Genomic DNA, 20,233 nt, shown 5'->3' with positions numbered 1-20,233 from the left:
CAAGGGTCAGAATTTTAAAATCAAGGCAGTGTGGATTGGAAGCCAATGTGGGTCAGGGAGCAAAGGGGTTGAATGGGACTTGCTGTGTGAAATGTAAGTTGCCATAGTCCCAGAGGCAGCTCCCCGCTTTGAGAGAGAGCTGACTGGTGGTGATTTAACCCGAGGATTACCCTCAGTGCATGTTAGGTTAATGGCATCAGAATTTTGGATGAATTCAAGGTGGGAGGTCAGCCAGATAAGCATTTATGGAAAGATTAGAGCAAGCTGATTTGGTACTCGGGTTTCCTGCCCAAAAAGCTGGCTAAAATTAATTGCTGGGGTGAGCAGAAATTTCCTCCAATTAAGTATTGGGAAGCGTGAAGTCAAGCATTGCTGCCTCACAGTGCCAAAGAACCAGATTCAATGGGTCTTGGGTCACTGTGTAGAGTTTGCACATTCTCCCCGTGTCTGCGTGGGTTTCCTCCGGTGCTCCGGTTTCCTCCCACAGTCCCAAGGCATGTGGGTCAGGTGGATTGGCCATGTTAAATTGCCCCTTAGTGGCCCAAGATTAGCTACAGCAAATGTGTGATGTTATGGCAATAGGGCAGGGGAGAGGGTCTGGGTAAGATACTCAGTCAGAGATCCGGTGCAGACTTGATGGGCCGAATGGCCTCCTTCTGCACTGTAGGAATTCTATGTTTTTTTATGGTACCTACTGCAAGGTCCGTTCCCAAGATCCTGACTCCATCCCTCTCCCTGTCATCAGATTAACCCTCTCTGTTCATGACCTTGGTGTCAAATTTAATTCTGTGATGAAGTTCGGACGCCATCACTAAGGCCATTAGTTTCCACCACAGTGTCAGTGCCTGACTTCACCCCTGACTCAGTTCATCTTTTCCTGAAACTCTTATTTATGCCTTTGTTCCTTCTAGAGTCTGACTATTCCTGGTTGGTCTTTCATACCTAAAGTGCAGCTGTCCATGTCTTAACTGTTCCTTCATTGTTGCTGGGTCAAAATCCTGGAACTACCCACCTAATAGCACCATGGGTGTACCCACACCAGCATACGGACTGCAGCAGTTTAAGAGAGTGGATCACCAGCACCTTCCCAAGGGCAGTTAGAAATGGGCAATAAATGTTGTCCTAGCCAGTGACGCCCACATCCCTTGAACGAACAAATATCAAAAAACTGGCATCTTATCTCTGTGTTTTCTGATTTACACTGGCTCCTAGTCAAACACCGTCATGATTTTACAACTCTCATGCCTATTTTCAAATCCCTCATGGCCTCACCTCTCCATCTCCCTGTAATTTCTTCCTGCCCCCACATCATTTTTAAGATATCTCTGCTCCTCTAATTCTGACTTTAGAACATCCCCAAATTTAATCCCTACACCTCTGATAGCAATGTTATCAGTTGCTTTGGCTCTAAGCTCTGAGATATCCACCCTACACCTCATTTTCCACCTTCAAGATATTCATAGAATCATAGAATCCCTGCAGTGCAGAAGGAGGCCATTCAGCCCCTCAGGTCTGTGTCGACTCTCTCTGACAAAGTACCTAACCCAGGCCCTTTCTTCTACCCTATCTGCATAAGCCCACACATTTACCATGGCTAACCCATTTAACCTACACATCTTGGGACATTAAGGGGCAATTTAGCATGGCCAATCCACCTAACCTGCACATCTTTAGACTGTGGGAGGAAACCCACACAGGCATGGGTAGAATGTGCAAAATCCACACAGAGACTCACCCAAGGCTGGAACTGAACCCAGATCCCTAGCACTGTGAGGAGCAGTGCTAACCACTGTGCCACCATGCCACCCATCTCCTTAAAACCTATCTTTGCCCAAGCTTTTGGGTATCTGATCTAATATTTCTTTATGTGGCTCAGTGTTACACTTTATTTTATAATGCCTCTATGCAACTTTGAATATTTAATTACCTTAAAAGTCCTTTATAAATATAAGTTGTTACTGAGGTTTTGAAAAGAGTTTATATTCATCACACAGACAGCAGAGTTCAAAAGTTTGATCTCCAGTCTGAACTTCTTTTGAGACAGCAAGTCAGGCATGGAGATAGTCTCTGCATATCAGTCTGAAAGGAAGAATGTGCAGGGCTACAGGGTGAAGACTGGGGCATGGCACTAGGTGAATAGCACCTTTGCAGGACCAGCACAGACATGATGCACTGAATGGCCTCCTTTTGTGCTGTAACCATTATGTGATTTCTGTGTCTGGGGCTCTTGAGGAAAAAGAAACAAAATCACTGAGTGTTTCCACTATCTCTCTTTGACTTGCCTGTGTTTTATGAGTCAACCCCGACACAGCCCAGAGTATAGCTGAGTTATACAGGCCAAAGACTAGCTGAGATCTTTGGCTTGTGTTGTTAGCTAATCTCAAACTAGGCAAATGGAGCAAAATTAACAGTAGCTTATAAATTATCAGAGAGATGAAGGTTAATATTTCATTGTGAGAATGCCCTTAGCATTATTTTGCATTCTTTCTCCAACCTGTTGCTCTCCCATTCCCTTCCATGGAAAGGCCATCGCACACTGGGCAAGCATTCCCTGGCATAGGAATGTTTCTACAGCTCAGTCCAAATGACTGATAGTTCCTCCACCCATGAAGAGCAATCGGTAGGCTATTCAACTGCAGAACTGGCATCAAAGCTAATCCCAGTCCCAGAAACATTGGATCAGGAGAAGGTCATTTACACTCACGGACCATTCAACAAGATCATGGCCCATCTGCATTTTTGTAATTTCTCCATGACTCTATGACTTTTCCATGCACCTTTAGTTGTAATTATTGTTGGTGCAGACTTGATGGGCCAAAGGTGTTTACTGGACTCTATGACTTAACGACACCCCTTCATAGTCTTAACTAACATAAATGTTGTCTTAACCTAGTGACACATCACATCCACACACAAAATTTGGGATCAGGGGCCAAAGAGCCACAGATGACTTTCCACTCCCAGGCTTAAGACTGCCTAGTGTCAGCAGTGGCTCAATGAGCTGCTGCTAAGTCAGATGGTTTGGGAGTTCACGTCCAATTCCAGCTTTTGAAAATAAAATTGAAGGCTGAGACTCCAGTGCAGCACTGAAAGGGTGCAGCACCGTTGGAAGTACCGTATTACAGATGAGGCACTCAAGGTGGATGAGAAAGATCCCACTGCAATTTTTGAAGAAGAGTCATCCCCAGTTACCCTGGCCAATATTTATCCCTCAATCAGCACCACAAATAAAAATCTGATCATTATCCTATTGTGGAGTTCACCTACATTACAACAGTGACCACACTTCAAAAAGTATTCCTTTGGCTGTGAAGCACTTTGGTAGGTCCGGTGGTAGGGAAATGTGCTATATAAATGCACCTGATGGGACTTGGGCGGGGTCGCTGCTGATGTACTGGCTGAAACTAACTAGAGATCAGGGTCTGTGACTCTCTGACTTGATTTATTATTGTCAAGTATATTGGTATCCAATAAAAAGTATTGTTTCTCGCACGATACAGACAAAGCATACTGTACATAGAGAAGGAAAGGAGAGGGTGCATAATGTAGAGTTACGGTCATAACTAGGGTAGAGAAAGGTCAACTTAGTGTGAGGTAGGTACACTCAAAAGCCTGATGGAAGCATGGCAGAAGCTGTTCTTGAATCGGTTGATGCGTGTTGTTCCATGTAGCTTGGTTGCTCATTGCCTCTTATTAACCTGAACATGCTTTATTTTGCCAAAGCCGGGAGATATCCCTTTCATCTGTACAGATAAAAATGTATCTTCGTGTACACCCTACCCTAATTATAAGCCTCACTTATCTCTCTAATCATTGCTCCAAGTCACCTGGACCTTGACTTGCTAACTTACCCTGTTGTGTCGTGCAATATTTACAAAATCACGCAGCTCCTGTGAGCAGCTATGATGAGTTTCTTTTGCTTTGTGAGTAATAGGGTTGGGTGCCCTGTATATGAAATATCACCACCGCTCTGATTGTAGATTCCTTCCAACTGTGTCAAAATAGTGTTTAATTACTTGTTTGGTATAGAATTGAAACAGCAAAGAACAACAAAAATTACAGCACAGGAACAGACCCTTCGGCCCTCCAAGCCTGCTCTGACCAGGCTGCCCAACTGAACTAGAACCCCCTAGCTTCCAGGGACCATATCCCTCTGTTCCCATCCTACTCATGTACTTGTCAAGACGCCCCTTAAAAGTCACTAAGGTATCCACTTCCACCACCTCCCCTGTAAGCAGTGACTCAATATTTTGAAGGTCTGCTCAGTGCAATGGGAGTGCAATGGTGGTCAGTGCATGAATAAAACAAAGCGACCCCCACCAGCAGCCTTCTTCATGAATGGCGATTGAACCTTTGAAACTGTCAAACCTCAATGTGCTTGAGACAACGCTATCATCGAATTTTTTTTTTAAAAATCTTTCTCTCTAATTAATTCCGACATCGTAAGAATGCATTCAACGTTCCAGGAAGGAACGTGAGGAGAAATTAAAAATAATTGCTTGGAGTGAACACAATAAAATATCATTTTGGGTCCTGCTAATGAGTTCAAGGAGTTTGAACACAGGACCCCTCTGACCCAGAGGCAGGAATGTCAGCAGAGGACAGGCGCACAATATTGTCTCCACTTCTGCTCCTGAGGTCTTTCATTCCCATTCGGACCTGCTGTTTTAATTACTCCATTTTAATAACTAGTTATATTTCCGGAGCACAGACCCGGTTTGACAGGGCTATCCAGGAATCTCAAATACATGAAAGCAGCAACGGACGGAGATTTAATTCCCCTGGCACTGCATTGGTTAAATTGTACACGTGGAATTCCTTTGTGCTTTATTTTACATAGCCGTTTACAGCAAAATAGGTCAGGACTGAGCTAAAGAAAAAGACCCAGAAAGGAATTTGATCCAAACATATTAACTGGAGCAGTAGCTGATGGAGTACACTGTGGAAGAAAGACTTGCATTTATATAGCACCTTTCATAAACTTTGGGTTGACCCAAAGTACTTCACAGCCAATGCAGCACTTACAAAGTGTAACCACTTACAATGCAACAGCCAGCTTGCACATAGCAAGATCCCGTAATAAGATAATGACAATTTGTTTTCAGTGTCATTAACTGAGGGATAAATATTGGCCAAAACACTAAGGAGAACACCCCTCTTTTTCTTCCAAATAGTGCCATGGATGTTTTTATTGTTTTCCTGGGAGAGTAAAGTTAATTTATTAGAATCACAAGTAGGCTTATATTAACACTGCAATGAAGTAACTGTGAAAATCCCCTAGTCGCCTCATCCCGGTGCCTGTTCAGGTACACTAAGGGAGAATTTACCACTGCTAATGCATCAATGCACCTAACCAGCACATCTTTCAGACTGTGGGAGGAAACCGGAGCTCCCAAAGGAAATCCACACAGACCTGGGGAGAACGTACAGACTCTATACATACAGTGACCCAAGCTGGGAATCGAAGCTGAGTCCCTGGTGCTGTGAAGCCACAGCGCTAACCACTGTGCCACTGTGTCAGCGTTGATGTGGTGGCAATATTTTAGTTTACTCAAGGAGTCTGAGTTGCTGCAGGAGCATAGGCATCGTAGCTTGGAGCTATGGATAGCGACTCCAACTTACTTTTCCATTGCTGGGCTGACCAAGAATCTGTCCCGCTCTTACCACCTGCCATTGATGCATGTTGGACAGATTTTCAACCCGTTTGGCCACCAATCAGTCTTTGATTTGTCTGTGAGGAGTAGATGATGAGACGTTGCTGATTTTTGAGATGCTTGACTCCACTAGTGCTGACTTCAGTAGTTGAGTAGTTGGTTTGAAGATTCCAGGGTCCTATAGTTTAGGTGAGAAGTTGCCTTGTTTCCTTTTCAGCTGTGGATTTGCTGAGTTGGTTCACTTCAGCAATCAGAGAGATGCTGAGACATGTATTTTTACCAGTCAGGACAGGGGGGGATTCTGCTGTCTTTTTGTTTTTGTGTCACACACTCTGAAACATCCAGCATTAGTTCACACTGAACATGTTTCTCAGCTAGCATAAAAACAAATTACTGTGGATGCTGGAACCTAAAGAAAACACAGAAAATCTCAGCAGATCTAATAACATCAGAGTTAACATCTGGATGACTTCTTCAGAGCTGTTGTATAGCTGGCTTTTGATCCCAGTCTCTTGAATATGCCTGGAAGATAAAAATACATAAACCAGTCTAGGACACAAGATATAATTCCTGCTGAGATGATAATCAGCTTCCAATATCTCCATGGAAGATGATAGTTTAGATTTGGAAGGTTTCTTCTTTGCAAATGTTGTCTCAGGCATGATGTGATATTCCATTGCCCCTCTTGGCATCACCCACACCAGTGTGATTCAGACATTGACAAGGATCTTGTGGACAGTAGGCTGTGCTCCATCAAGCTTTTCTGTCAAGCTGGTCATCTGATCTCAAGCCACTTTGGCTGTTTCTGTCGACCGTGACGCTGAGAGGGAGTGACCCCATCTCCACTAAATTCCGCTACTGATTCTGAACAATTCCTTCCCTTGCCAGTTGCTCTGTGGGAAAGGAAATCCAAGGCACATCACAGACCACCTGGTCATGATCAATGGAATCTGACACTAATTAATGACATTAAGAATATTAATTAATCACAATCCAGCCAGTTTCAGCAGAGCCTAACCTTGGCTCATAATCAGTGCCCTTTCCTGCAACTTGGCAGCTGGAGTAGGCATTGCAACAACTGATTGAAACATTGATTGTGTGATTTGTAAGCCATTCAGATATATCCATCATGCTGCCTTCTCCAATCCTGAATGAGATCTTCAGTGGGCATGGTGTAGATCCTTGACATAGGGAAGGTCCGCTGATATCTGAACTTTTACAATTTAGAATTTCTACAGTGCAGAAGGAGGCCATTCAGCCCATTGAGTCTGCACTGACCACAATCCCATCCATTCCTCTAACCCCATATATTTACCCCATTAATCCCCCTGACACTAAGAGGCAATTTAGCACGGCCAATCCACTTAACCCGCACACCTTTGGACTGTGGGAGCACCTGGAGGAAACCTACACAGGCACGGGGAGAACTTGCAAACCCCACACAGACGGTGACCCAAGCTGGGAATTGAACCTGGATCTCTGATGCTGTGAGGCAGCAGTGCTAACTGCTGTGCCACCATGTCGCTCATGATGTTGGCTGTGGTTGGCTGATAGCCAGTCCCTGACATAGGGAAGGCCAGGTGGTTACCAATCGGTCCTGGCATAGTGGAGTGTCAGATGCTACCCAAGTGCAGGCTGACCTGGTGGCCAGTGCAGACTGCCATTTCTAGAAGGTGACCTGCTCCCAGAATGCTTTGTTTGACCATCAGGAGACTGAGATCGATTCTGGAATGGGCTCCTGTTCATTCCAGGAGGGTTGGTAACCCTAGGCAAGCCTTGTCCTCACTGCCTAAAGCCTGGTGGCTCCAGGAGTGGTGAACTGAATTGCACCAGGACTGCTGGGAACAACGCTTGGAAATCTTTTGGGAGAATTCTATCCTGAATAAACATTTGAAAACAGAAAATTTAAGGTCTGTGGAGAATGGTAGAGGTCTGAGACTAACTGAATAATTCCTTCAAAGATCCACCATAGGCTGTTTTTAGCATGTTAAAGGTGCTATGTCAATTCACATTGCTGTGAATCTCAGTGCTCTATGTAGGTTTGTCTGTCCGAATTTGCACTGTCTATTTGGTGGCAGTGTGGTCAGCTGCCTCACAGCACCAGGGACTCGGGTTCAATCCTGGCCTTGGGTCACTGTCTGTATGGGGTTTGCACGTTCTCCCCGTGTCTGCGTGGGTTTCCTCCACATTGTCCAGTTTCCTCTCACAGTCCAATGACACACGGATTAAGTGGATTAATCACACTAAATTCCCCCTTAGTGTTCATAGATGTGTCGGTGAGGAGGATTAGCAGAGATTCAAGGGGCCAAATGGCTTCCTTCTGCGCTGTAGGATTCTACCATTCTGCAATGACAGAAAGTATTTTCTCTGACGTGGAACCCAAAAAACAAAGGGGTACAGTTTAAATATCAGAATTCAGCCATTCAGGAACAGGAGCAGACCGTTCAGCCCTTCAAGAACTATTTATCCCGGCAAATATTTCATAGAATATCATAGAATCCCTACACTGCAGGAGGCCATTCAGCCCATTGGGTCTGCACTGACCACAATCTCACCCAGGCCCATAACCGCTTATATTTATCCTGCTACCCCCCCTGACACTAGGGTTAATTTAGCATGGCCAATCAACCTAGCCTGCACATCTTTAGAGAGTGGGAGGAAATCAGAACATCCGGAGGAAACTGGAGCACCCAGAGGAAACCCACGCAGACACAGGGAAAATGTGCAAACTCCACACAGACAGCGGCCCAGAATTGAGCCCAGGTCCCTGGTGCAGTCAGGCAGCAGTGCAAAGAACTGCACCACCATGCCATTGGTTTACGAAAATCTGGAACACTCTTAAGTGTGAACACGACTTAAGGATGTGGATACTGGAAGTCAAAGGAAACAGTCAAGACTGAGGTCATAGAATCATCAAATCCCTACAGTGCAGAAGGAGGCCATTTGGCCCATTGAGTCTGCACCAACTCAGTATCTCACCTACACCCCGCCCCACCACCCCCCCATTACCTTCCCACACAATTCCAAATAATTTGTGCATTTCCCATGGCTAATCCCCCTAACCTTACACATCTTTGGACACTAAGGGACAATTTATCATAGTCAATTCACCTAACCTGCACATTTGGGGCACTGACAGTAATCACTCCCTCAATGTCAACAAAACAAAGGAGATTGTCATCAACTTCTGGAAACGTAGTGGAGGACATGCCTCTGTCTATATCAATGGAGATGGAGTAAAAATGGTTGAGTGCTTCAAGTTTACAGATGTCCAGATCACCAACAACCAGTCCTGGTCCCCATGCTGACACTATAGCTATGAAAGCCCACCAACACTTTTACTTTCTCAAAAGAGTAAGGAAATTTGGCATGTCTGCTACCAGTCTCAGCAACTTTTACAGATACACCATAGAAACTATTCTTTCTGGTTGTGTCACAGCTTGGAATGGTTCCTTCTCTGCCCAAGATCACAAGAAACCACTAAGGGTTGTGAATGAAGCCCAGTCCATCACTCAAACCAACCTCCCATCCATTGACTCTATCTACACTTCCTACTGCCTGGGAAAAGCAGCCAGCATAATTAAGGATCCCACTCACCCTGGAAATATTCTCTTCCACCTTCTTCCATTGGAAAAGGACACAAAAGTCTGAGGTCACATACCAACCAACTCAATGCAACTTCTTCCATGCTACCATTAGACTTTTGATCTACCTTATAATAAGTTATTCTTTCTCTACACTCTAGCTATGACTGCAACACCACATTCTGCATGTTCTCCTTTTCTTCTCTATGAACATTATGCTTTGTCTGTATAGCACACAAGAAACAATACTTTTCACATGTGACAATAATAACTCAAATCAAATCAAATCTTTGGACTGTGGGAGGAAACCCACACAGACACAGGAATATGCAAATTCCATACAGACAGTCACTCAAGGCTGGAATTGAACCCAGATCCTCGACACAGTGAGGCAACTATGGTGCGCCCCAAAAGATATTTTTATTAGGTGAGGATATTAAGGAGCATAGATAAAATTTGGGGGGATGGGGAATGTGGTAAGGGAACAGATAAGCTATGCTTGGGTTAAACAGCCTTCTGACAGTGAATGACCTAGTTCTGTTCCCATGTTTCCCTCACCCCCCTCAGCTGTACGGTGGCACAGTGGCTGGTGTTGCTGCCTCACAGCATCAGGGACCCAGGTTTAATTCCCAGCTTGGGTCACTGTCAGTGTGGGTCTGCACATTCTCCCCATGTCTGTGTGGGTTTCTTCCAGGTGCTCCAGTTTCCCCCCACAGTCCAAAAGACATGCTGGTTGGGGTGTATTAGCCATGCTAAATTCTCCCTCAGTGTACCTGAACAGGCACTAGAGTGTGGTGACTATGAGCTCTTCACAGTAACTTCATTGCAGTGTTAATGTAAGCCTTGTAAGAAGTCTCACAGCACCAGGTTAAACTCAAACAGGTTTATTTGGAATTACAAGCTTTCAAAGCACTGCTCCTTCATCATGTGAGCTAATGAAGGGGCAGTGCTCCAAAAGCTTGTGATTCCAAATAAACCTGTTGGATTTTAACCTGGTGTTGTGAGACTCCTAAGAGTGGTCTACCCCAGTCAAATGCCGGCATCTCCACATCAACGTAAGCCTTAGTTGTGACACCAATAAATAAAATTTTAAAAATCCCCTGATCTAGATCGCTTTTAGATTAGGTTGATGGGTGTGGATTCCTGGGGACAAAAGGTATCGCCCACTCAGCCTGCCATTGGACAACACCTCAGCTGTCAATCATAGCCCAGCTACGATGATTGGTCAGTTTTTCTATCCATCAACAGGTCCCACCTTCTCCCTTGCCTTTGTTGACAGGTGAGGCCCCGCCTAGCGGGCAGTTTCAGGGCGCCCCTCAGGATTGTATCCAGTCTGTGTTCCAAAGATACATTTCGGATGGGAATCCTGCGCTGAATTTGAATGCAGGGCGGGGGGACATGAGCAGCCCAGCTGAACGTAAGTAAGCAGCTTTCAAACCAAATTTAATAAAAAGACCATTTCTTTTAAAAGGAATAAAAAAAAACCCTTACTGATTTCATTTTAAATCAAGGTGAACGCAGAAGGATGTTTTCCGGTTGGTGTAGAGTCAGTTCCCTTTGCTTGTTGGAAATTGACAGTCAGTGGGCTCTCTCTCTCTGTGTGGGGCACCCAGCGAGTTGGGTGATTTATTGTTTAAGCTGTCGGGTCCTTCCAGCAGAGTGATCCCAACCCACCCCTGGGAGGGTAATTTTTGAGGGGAGGTGGTTGGTGGGGCAGTTAAATCCGGTGTGTCCCATTTTCTTTGTTTAGTTTTGAATGATTCGAAACGTTGGACATTCGGGTTTTGCCGCCTGTCTTTGACAATGCAACTTCCATTCATGTGTCTGTTCTTGTTGTTGCTCTTTTTACAATCAATTCATTGGCAGTGATGGGGGGAAGGAGGTGAAGTTGCAATTTCTATCTCTCTGGTGATAGATTTTTTTTTTGAGGGCAATTAAAAATTCTGCAAAGCTTTCTGGCATAACCTCTGAAATTAGTGTGTTTTTTTTGTAATGTCTGAGAGGGTAAAGGGATCACAGCTGTAATTGCTCCACACTTTGCTTCCTCCCTCCTGTCAGTTGGCTAGGCTCGAATGGGGGGTGCCCGGTGAGGGTGTCAACCTTTCTCTACACCCGAGCTATGACTGTAACACTACAATCTACACCCTCTCCTTTCCTTCTCTATGTTTGGTATGCTTTGTTTGTATTGCAGGCAAGAAGCAATAGTTTTCACTGTATGTGACAATAATAAATCAAATCAAATAAAAAGGGTGAGAAATCATTCTCTGAATACCTCGTTTCCATCCTCACCTTTGTTCAGTGAACCCTCCTGGAGAGTAAATGGTGTATTGGGATCCTTTTACGAGGACTAGGCTGAACAGCAGCAGGCTGACAGTCAGAGTCTCCTGGGCTCCTGTGTAAAGACTGGGACACTGAAGGCTGAGATGTGGGGAGGGCAGTCAGTAACCGTGTAAGACCTACTGCAATGAGTCAGCACCTTCAGAATAGGAAGAGAAAGGGGGATAAAAAGCCACCAAATCATTAAAAATACAAATAAAGCATTTTTAAAAACTGGTTTCATCCCTGAGATCATTGCAAATACTCCCTAAAGTGACATGGTGGCACAGAGGTTAGCACTGCTGCCTCACAGCAGCAGGGTCCCTGGGCTTGATTCCTGGCTTGCGTCATTGTCTGTGTGGAGTTTGCACATTCTCCCCATGCCTGTATGGGTTTCCTCCGGGTGCTCTGGTTTCCTTCCACAGTCCAAAGATGTGCGGGTCCGTTGGATTGGCCATGCTAAATTGCTCCTGAGTGTCGGGGGACTAGCTAGGATAAATGCAAGGGGTTATGGGGATAGTTCCTGGGTGGGATTGTGGTTGGTGCAGACTCGATGGACCAAATAGTCTCCTTCTGCACTGTAGGGATTCTATGAAATCACTTTGTGTAGAAATGGACTCTCTATAAGTTAATTAACTCGTGACCTTTTAGTCAGGCGGATGAATGAGTTACACAAGGGACCAGTTAATTTTCTCTAATTTAAAATAAAAACATCCTGGTAATGGTCAGTGTGGGTCTGCAGCAAACTCTCCTTTGGGTCTGGATGCTCATAGAATAAAACAATAGAATCCGTGCAGTGCAGAAGGGGGCCACTCAGCCTCTTGAATCTGCACGGAGTCTTACTCAAGCTTGCCCCATAATCCCACGTGTTTACCCTGCTAATCCTCAAAGCTGTGGGAGACTAAAGGGAATTTAGCATGGCCAATCAACCTAACCCACACATTTTGGACTGTGGGAGGAAACCGGAGCACCCGGAGGAAACCCGCGCAGACACGGGGAGAATGTGCAAATTCCACACAAACAATGACCCAAACTGGGAATCAAATCTGGGTTGCTGGCATTGTGAGGCAGCAGTTTGGTTTTGATATGATTTATTATTGTTACATAGTAACACACAGTGAAAAGTATTGTTTCTTGTGTGCTATCAGACAAAGCATGCTGTTCATACAGAAAGAAACGAGAGAGTGCAGAACGTAGTGTTACAATCATTGTTAGGATGTAGAGAAAGATCACTGTAATGCAAGGTAAGTCCATTCAAAAGTCAGGCAGCAGCAGGGAAGAAGCTGTTCTTGAGTCGGTTGGTATGTGACCTCAGATTCCCGACAGAAGAAGGTGAAAGAGAGAATGTCCGGAGTGCGTGAGGTCCTTAATTATGCTGGCTGCTTTGCTGAGGCAGCAGGAAGTGTAGACAGAGTCAGTGGATAGGAGGCTGGGTTGCGTGATGGATTGGGCTACATTCACAACCTTTTCTAGTTCCTTGCGGTGTTGGGCAGAGCAGGAGCCATACCAAGCTGTGACACAAGTAGAGAGAATGCTTTCTGTGGTGCATCTGTAAAACTTGGTGAGAGTCCTAGCTGACACGCCAAATTTCCTTAGTCTTCTGAGAAAGTAGTGGTGTTGGTGGGCTTTCTTAACTATAGTGTTGGCAGGGGGGAACCAGGACAGGTTGGTGATCTGGACACCTAAAAACTTGAAGCTCTTGACACTTTCTACTTCGTCCCCGTTGATGTAGACAGGGACATGTTCTACTTTATGCTTCCTGAAGTGGATGACAATCTCCTTTGTTTTGTTGATATTGAGGGAGAGATTATTGTTGCCGTACTGTCAACCATTGTGCCGCCCACAAAATGTGATTTGCATCTAGAGTTCTGGAATTGAGCACATAATCTAGGCTCCAGTGCTGCATGCATCAGGGCTTCTGCCACTGATGGAATGATTTTTGCTTATTCCGGTGGATCCAGAAGATTCTATGTCATTGTTTGAAGATGAGCAGTGAGCCTCCCTGACACTAGCTAATATTTTCTGCACAACTGAAGCAGAAACAGAATAAACAAGCATTTTCCTGCCATCTGTGCAACTTGGCGAGGTGAAAAATAGCAGCTGCCTCAGTGTACGTTGCTTTCCAAAGCAGTTCAGTCTATGTGAAGTCCTCTGAGATGTTTCAAAAAGATATAGGAAGCTGCAGGAATTCAATAATAGTTCTGTCTCTCATTGTCTGATACCTTTTTTTATTCTTATCAGGATCTATGATTCCCAGTTGTGATGCTGATAATCTGTACCTGAAATATTCTTGCTGGCTACTGATGATGTTGGAATGATAGGGGAGATACTACAAGCTGGTCTGACTGGAATACAGTAAGAAGTCTCACAACACCAGGTTAGAGTCCAACCAGTTTATTTGATAGTAATCTCACAAACTTTCGGAAACGGTGTTCCCAACCTTCCACACACCTGACGAAGGAACACCGTTTCCGAAAGCTTGTGGGATTACTATCAAATAAACTGGTTGGACAGTAACCTGGTGTTGTGAGACTCCTTACTATGTTTACCCCAGTCCAACGCCGGCATCTCCACATCCTGACTGGAATACGCAGCCTTTTGAATTTGCGTTAGGGTTCAGGGATGTGACTGAGTTCTCACCCAGACAAAGCGAAATACTTCACTCAAACAACATTACTAAAAATGAGACGCCATTTGTCACAGGCCTATTTCCAGAAATGGTGCAGAATGCTGGCACCATGGTTAGCACTGCTGCCTCACAATGCCAGGGACCCAGGTTTTATTCCCGGCATGGGTCACTGTCTGTGTGGAGTCTGCACGTTCTTCCCGTGTCTGTGTGGGTTTCCTTCGGGTGCTTCATTTTCCTCCCAAAGTATGAAAGACGTGCTGGTTAGGTGCATTGGCCATGCTAAATTCTCCCTCGGTGTGCCCGAACAGGCGCTAGAATGTGATGACTAGGGGATTTTTACAGTAACTTCATTGCAATGTAAGCCTACTTGTGACACTAATAAATAAACTTTAGAGGACACGTACATTTTTTTTCTTTGACTAATGTTCTTCTTTCTTCTTCGTGAAGACTGTATTCTTACAGGCTCCACAGGTCTGGTACTTCACCCAAGCTTTCATATTTCATATGAAAGCCGGAACAATGAATATGGGGCAGATTGTCCAACCATGTTGGTATCAACAACAACAACCAATGTTTGTACAGCCCCTTTAATGTAATGAAACATCGCAGTGTACTTCACAGGAACGTTATAAAAACAAATTGTAACATCCAGCTGTGTGAGGAGATATTTGCCAGAATTTTACTGCCACGCCTGCCCGAGGCTTGTAAGATCCCTCCCAAGGCCAACGGAGAATGCCGTACTGCAAACCTCACCCGTCCCGATTCTGGGACAGTGAGGCGGTAAAATTCCAGCAATTAGGTCAGATTATCAAAAGTTTGGTCAAAGAGGTAGTCTTTAAGGTGAAAATGGATGTGGAGAGATACAGGGCAGGAATTCCAGAGTATGGGGCTTGGGTAACTAAAGATTTGGCCACCCAAACATAGTGATTAAAATTGGGAATACTAACGAGTCCAAAATTGAATGAGTGCAAATTTTGCAGACGGTTGTGGGGTTGGAGGAGATTATAGAGATAAGGAGGAGCGAGGCACAGTGAGGGATTTGAAAACAAGACCAAACCTAATTGGTGGACCATAGAATCCCTACAGTCCAGAAACAGGCCATTTGGCCTATCGAGTCTATGCCCACACTCTCTGACAGAGTATCTTTAACCAGGCTCTCTCCCCAACTCTATCCCTGTAACCCCACACATTTACCATGGCTAATCCATCTAACTTACACATCTTTGGACACTAAGGGGCAATTTAGCATGGTCAATCCACCTAATTCAGTTAGCACTGCTGCCTCACTGTGCCAGGAACCCGGGTTCAATTCCAGCCTTGGACGTCTGTATACAGTTTGCACAATCTCCCTCTCTGCATGGGTTGCCTCTGGGTGCTTCAGTTAGCCTCCAAAGATGTGCGGGTTAGGTGGATTGACCATGCTAAATTGCCCCTTAGTGTCTCAAGATGTGTGGGTTAGGAGATTAGCAGAATAAATGCATGGGGTTACGGGGATAGGGCCTTAGAATTATCACGGAATCCCTACATTGCAGGAGGAAGTCATTTGGCCCATCGATCTGCACTAACAACAATCCCACCCTGCTTGTCCCCCACGTTAAAGGGCTATACAAATATAGGTTGTTGTTAATACCAGTATAGTTGGATAACCTGCCCCACATTCATTGTTCTGGGTTTCACATGAACTATGAAATCTTGGCAATGCTAGCCACTGAGCCTGGGTAAGATACTCTGTCAGAGAGTGGGTGAAGGCCTGATGGATCAAATGGCCTCTTTCTACACTGTAGGGATTCTGCAGTTCATAAGAACATAAGAACATAAGAAATAGGAGCAGGAGTAGGCCATCCAGCCCTTCGAGCCTGCCCCGCCATTCAATAAGATCATGGCTGATCTGTCGCTGCTCAGTTCCACTTTCCACTAAATTGACCCTAGTGTCAGGAGGATCAGCAGGGTAAATGTGTGAGGTTACGGGGATAGGGCCTGGGTGGGATAGTGGTTGGTACAGACTCAATGGGCTGAATGGTCTCCTTCTGCAATAGTCCAGGGAAAGTTTGAAGACTTGATGGACCAAATAGCCTCCATCTATGATCCTACCTTACCAATTTACAAAAAATAATCTTAAATGCCTCAATTAGCAGAATGGGAAGAAGTACAATTGCAAACTGTGGGAAGAGCGGTAAAGGCCTCCTGGATTGATGGTGTTTGACTGATACCATATCGGGTTGGGTTCGAATGTATTGGGATAAAGTCAGTTCTAATCCTGGCATCACCCAAACGACTAAAAAAATACAGTTTCTAGCAGAGCCTCTACACGGGAATCAGGAGTGGAAAGTCTGACTGATTTATCTTCTCTTTAACTGAGGGTCGCTAAGACTGATTGTGGCACATCTGCTGAGGAAGGCTAACACGTTACGGCCCAGGAACTTAGCTGGCACTTGCCTCATTGGCTGGGGATTGCAGCAGGTGGTTGATTTAAGCCGGGAGCATTTAAATTGAATCTCCGCTTATGTTTTGTAAATTGGGGGCAGTGGGATTCAGTCTAAGACACGTTTTGAATGCAGAGCCTTCCAGTGACTCAGCTCAAAGTCACACTTTGTTCTTGATGGTAATCTTGATGAATAAGGGGCTAAGCTAATTACAGGCAGTATGTGCAGCATTTGAAATACTGCAGTGGGCCCTCATCAATATCTTAAGCTATTAATGGGATTCGAACTTGCTTTGCAAATTCAATTTAATCTTACTGTCAATACTCTAAGAGAGACCACCCTGGCTGCTTGCAGGTTTTACACAAGATGGTCCCAACTTCACCCTTCAACAAGTGGATAGATTGATTGGCCATGCTAAATTGACCCTAGTGTCAGGAGGATCAGCAGGGTAAATGTGTGAGGTTACGGAGATAGGGCCTGGGTGGGATAGTGGTTGGTACAGACTCAATGGGCTGAATGGTCTCCTTCTGCAATAGTCCAGGGAAAGTTTGAAGACTTGATGGACCAAATAGCCTCCATCTATGATCCTACCTTACCAATTTACAAAAAATAATCTTAAATGCCTCAATTAGCAGAATGGGAAGAAGTACAATTGCAAACTGTGGGAAGAGCGGTAAAGGCCTCCTGGATTGATGGTGTTTGACTGATACCATATCGGGTTGGGTTCGAATGTATTGGGATAAAGTCAGGCATATGGCAATGATCATTTTCCAAGCCTCATTCATTCATGATCCTCTCGCCACGTGACAGCTTGGCGAGGTGGGGAAGTGGGGTGCAGGGAGAACAGAGTTTCACAAGAGCTTCTCTCCTTGGCTTAATGTGGGGGAAACTCCAGCACAGACATGCTATGAGGGATGGTGGAGCTTCAGTTTTGACAAAGTTGGAAAAGTTAGGACGTTTCTCTTGGAACAGAGAAGGTGAACGAATGGAAGTTTGCAAGACAATGAGACGTTTTGATAAAGTAGATGGAAAACAACTACTCTGTGTGGAAAGTGAGTGAGTAGGTTCCAAATTGTTGCCAAATATCTAGAAGCAAAAGACAGAGGAATACTTTCAATCTGTGTTATTGGAAATTGGAGCACTCTATCCGTTGAAGTGGTGGAAATTGATTTCATTAATAATTTTAAAAGGAAATTGGATAGATACACATCAATGAAAAACTTGCAGAGTGATGCACAATAAGGGGGACCAACACATGCATAACTGGCTAAATAACTTATTTCTGTGCTGCAGGTTTCCATGACACCCTCTTACAGTGGACACTTTTTATAATGTAAAAAGCAAATGCAACTGAAATCAAAGGCATGTCACCTGTTGTATGTTGGGAAAACTATCCCGGGAGAGGTGTCTCATTACATATCTCTTGGCCAAGTCCATTGGGTCCAAGTTGCTCAACTTTAAACTGCAAGCCATTGTATAACAGTCACGCAGAGCTCCTGTTTTGATTCTGCTTTCTCTCTTCCCCGCCCTATTCCACTGCCAAAAGTATTGACTTTTGACAGGGGGGATAGGGGTTGGGGAGAGCAAGGCATGTTGGAACCTGCAGTACTGCACAAAGATGGGAGGAGGTTGAAAGCACAGGATATATGCAAAGTTTGAGCGGGTTTAAAAGGCCATCCGTGTCTCAGTATACTGGTACCCGAAAGCAAGCTAGACTGCAGTGGACTCAGCCTCACTCACATCGATTCGACTTTCCCACGATTGGAAAGCCAGTCGATATCCCTCAATCAGGATAATTGGGTCACATGTCAAAGCTTACTCTCATCCACCCGAATGAATAGAAACCATGATCCAATATCAGTGCTGTTAGTTACCAAAAGCTGTGTTGCGGGGAATGCAAAGACAGTGACCGGAATTCTCTGATGTCCCCGCTGCCAGCAAGAACGGGGAACCTGGCGCTCAGCCAAGTCTCCATTCATAGCAGTGGTTGGTGAGGTCAGAGAATTCCAGCCTCCATTCACTGCAGTGGGACTGGAGAATCCCAGCCGTGGGCAAGGTTGGAGAATTTCAGCTTCCATTCACTGCAGCAAGACTGGAGAATCCCAGCAGCAGATGAAGTCAGAGAATTCCAGCCTCCATATGCTGCTGCGGGACTGGAGAATCCCAGCTGCAGGTGAGGTCAGAGAATTCTGGCCTCCATTCACTGTAGTGGGACTGGAGAATTCCATCCGCGGGTGAAGTTGGAGAATTCCAGCCACTGGACTATAGATCACGGAGCTATTTGAGCACTTTGTGCGCATCCTTCCACAGTACAAGCCCACCAGTACAGTTTTGCCTGAGTGGGAAACAGAGTTTCTATTCAGCAAGGCAAGAGTTAATTTTCACTTATGATAAATGATCGCCTGACCCAATTGCAATAGCTCTCCTGTGGAGGGTAGAGTTTGAGTAGTGACCTCACAGTGAACCTGTTTACACTCTTAAAATTATTCCAAACCACCTTCAAAGTATAGATTTTCATAAAATTAACAGCAGGGACACTGTTTGTGTTTATATAACGTCTTGAGTGGCAAAATGTTCCAAGGATGCCCAACACTGATGGGAGATTTCGTAAGTGACAAAAAGATAAGTTTCAGTCTTTTAAAGTGGGGGGGAGAGAGTGCAAGAACAGCAGCAACTTACTAACCAAAGGTACACTCACCTGTCGTGAGGTAAAGGGAGCAGATGTACAGAAAAGCAGCGATGTAGCCCGAAAGGCTTCAGAGATGAGGTGGGACAAAGGAAGCAGGGATTTGAAGTTGAGAGCTAGGGAGTTGTATTTGTGGGAGTGGGAGGAGGACATGAGTAACGGGTGAACAGGACTTCATACATGATATCTCACACTCTTTCTAAAATCTTTGTCCCTCCTTTTTAAAAAGCCCGTGATGGAATACAACGTGAGATATGACCCAAAGACTTCATCTGCCACCCTGAAAAGTAAATGTCAACTACATCTACGTCACAAAATGACCCCAAAACTCAATTAGGAGTAGGAATCCATGTGTGCATGTGTGTGGCGTGTGTGTGTGTGCCAATCCCTTATTTAGTTCAATACAAGCTTGATTGTGCCACTCCCATGTATTGTCCCAGCTGGGATTAGTTGATACAGCACAAACCAGGGATTGCATATGACATCTTCTTCTCTGCTCCCCTCAATTCCGTCCTCTTTGCATGTCCTAATTTTAATTGATGATCATGATTTCAATTGCCTGGGGCCTTAGCTCTGGATTTCCCTTTCTGCCTCTCTGCCTCTCCATCCTCCTTGAAGACACACCTTGAAACCTATTTCTTTGAATAAACCTTTGGCCACCTGCCCTAATATCATAGAATCCCTATAGTTCAGAAGGACGCCATTCGGCCCATCAAGTCTGCACCGACCACTTTCCCACCCAGGCCCTATCCCCATAACCCTATGTATTTACCCTAGCTAGCCCCCCCTGACACTAAGGGACAACTTAGCATGGCCAATCCACCTAACCCGCACACCTTTGGACTGTGGTAGGAAACCCATGCAGACACGGGAGAGCATGCAAACTCCACACAGACAGGAATTGACTCTAGGTCCCTGGCGCTGTGAGGCAGCAGTGCTAA

At 45.0% G+C, this 20,233-nt stretch overlaps 1 protein-coding gene across 2 annotated transcripts in view; it reads left to right on the top strand.

The window, feature by feature from the left end:
- Window positions 1–10,561: 10,561 nt before the first annotated feature.
- LOC145359576 (kelch-like protein 25) overlaps window positions 10,562–20,233 on the top strand; it is a 42,237-nt gene continuing 32,565 nt past the window's right edge. The window contains exon 1 of one of the 2 annotated variants that reach the window (XM_080214252.1): window positions 10,562–10,655. The gene's annotated coding sequence lies outside the window, so the exon portion shown is untranslated. Of the gene's footprint in view, window positions 10,660–20,233 lie in introns of both variants that reach the window. The other variant, XM_080214254.1, reaches the window with a different exon arrangement.

This window comes from Carcharhinus amblyrhynchos, chromosome 28, assembly GCF_965287045.1.
Source record: "Carcharhinus amblyrhynchos chromosome 28, sCarAmb.v2.hapA, whole genome shotgun sequence".
Taxonomy (NCBI): Eukaryota; Metazoa; Chordata; class Chondrichthyes; order Carcharhiniformes; family Carcharhinidae; genus Carcharhinus; species Carcharhinus amblyrhynchos.
The sequence above is the reverse complement of the archived record's forward strand: the minus strand, read 5'-3'. Positions and strand labels throughout refer to the sequence as shown.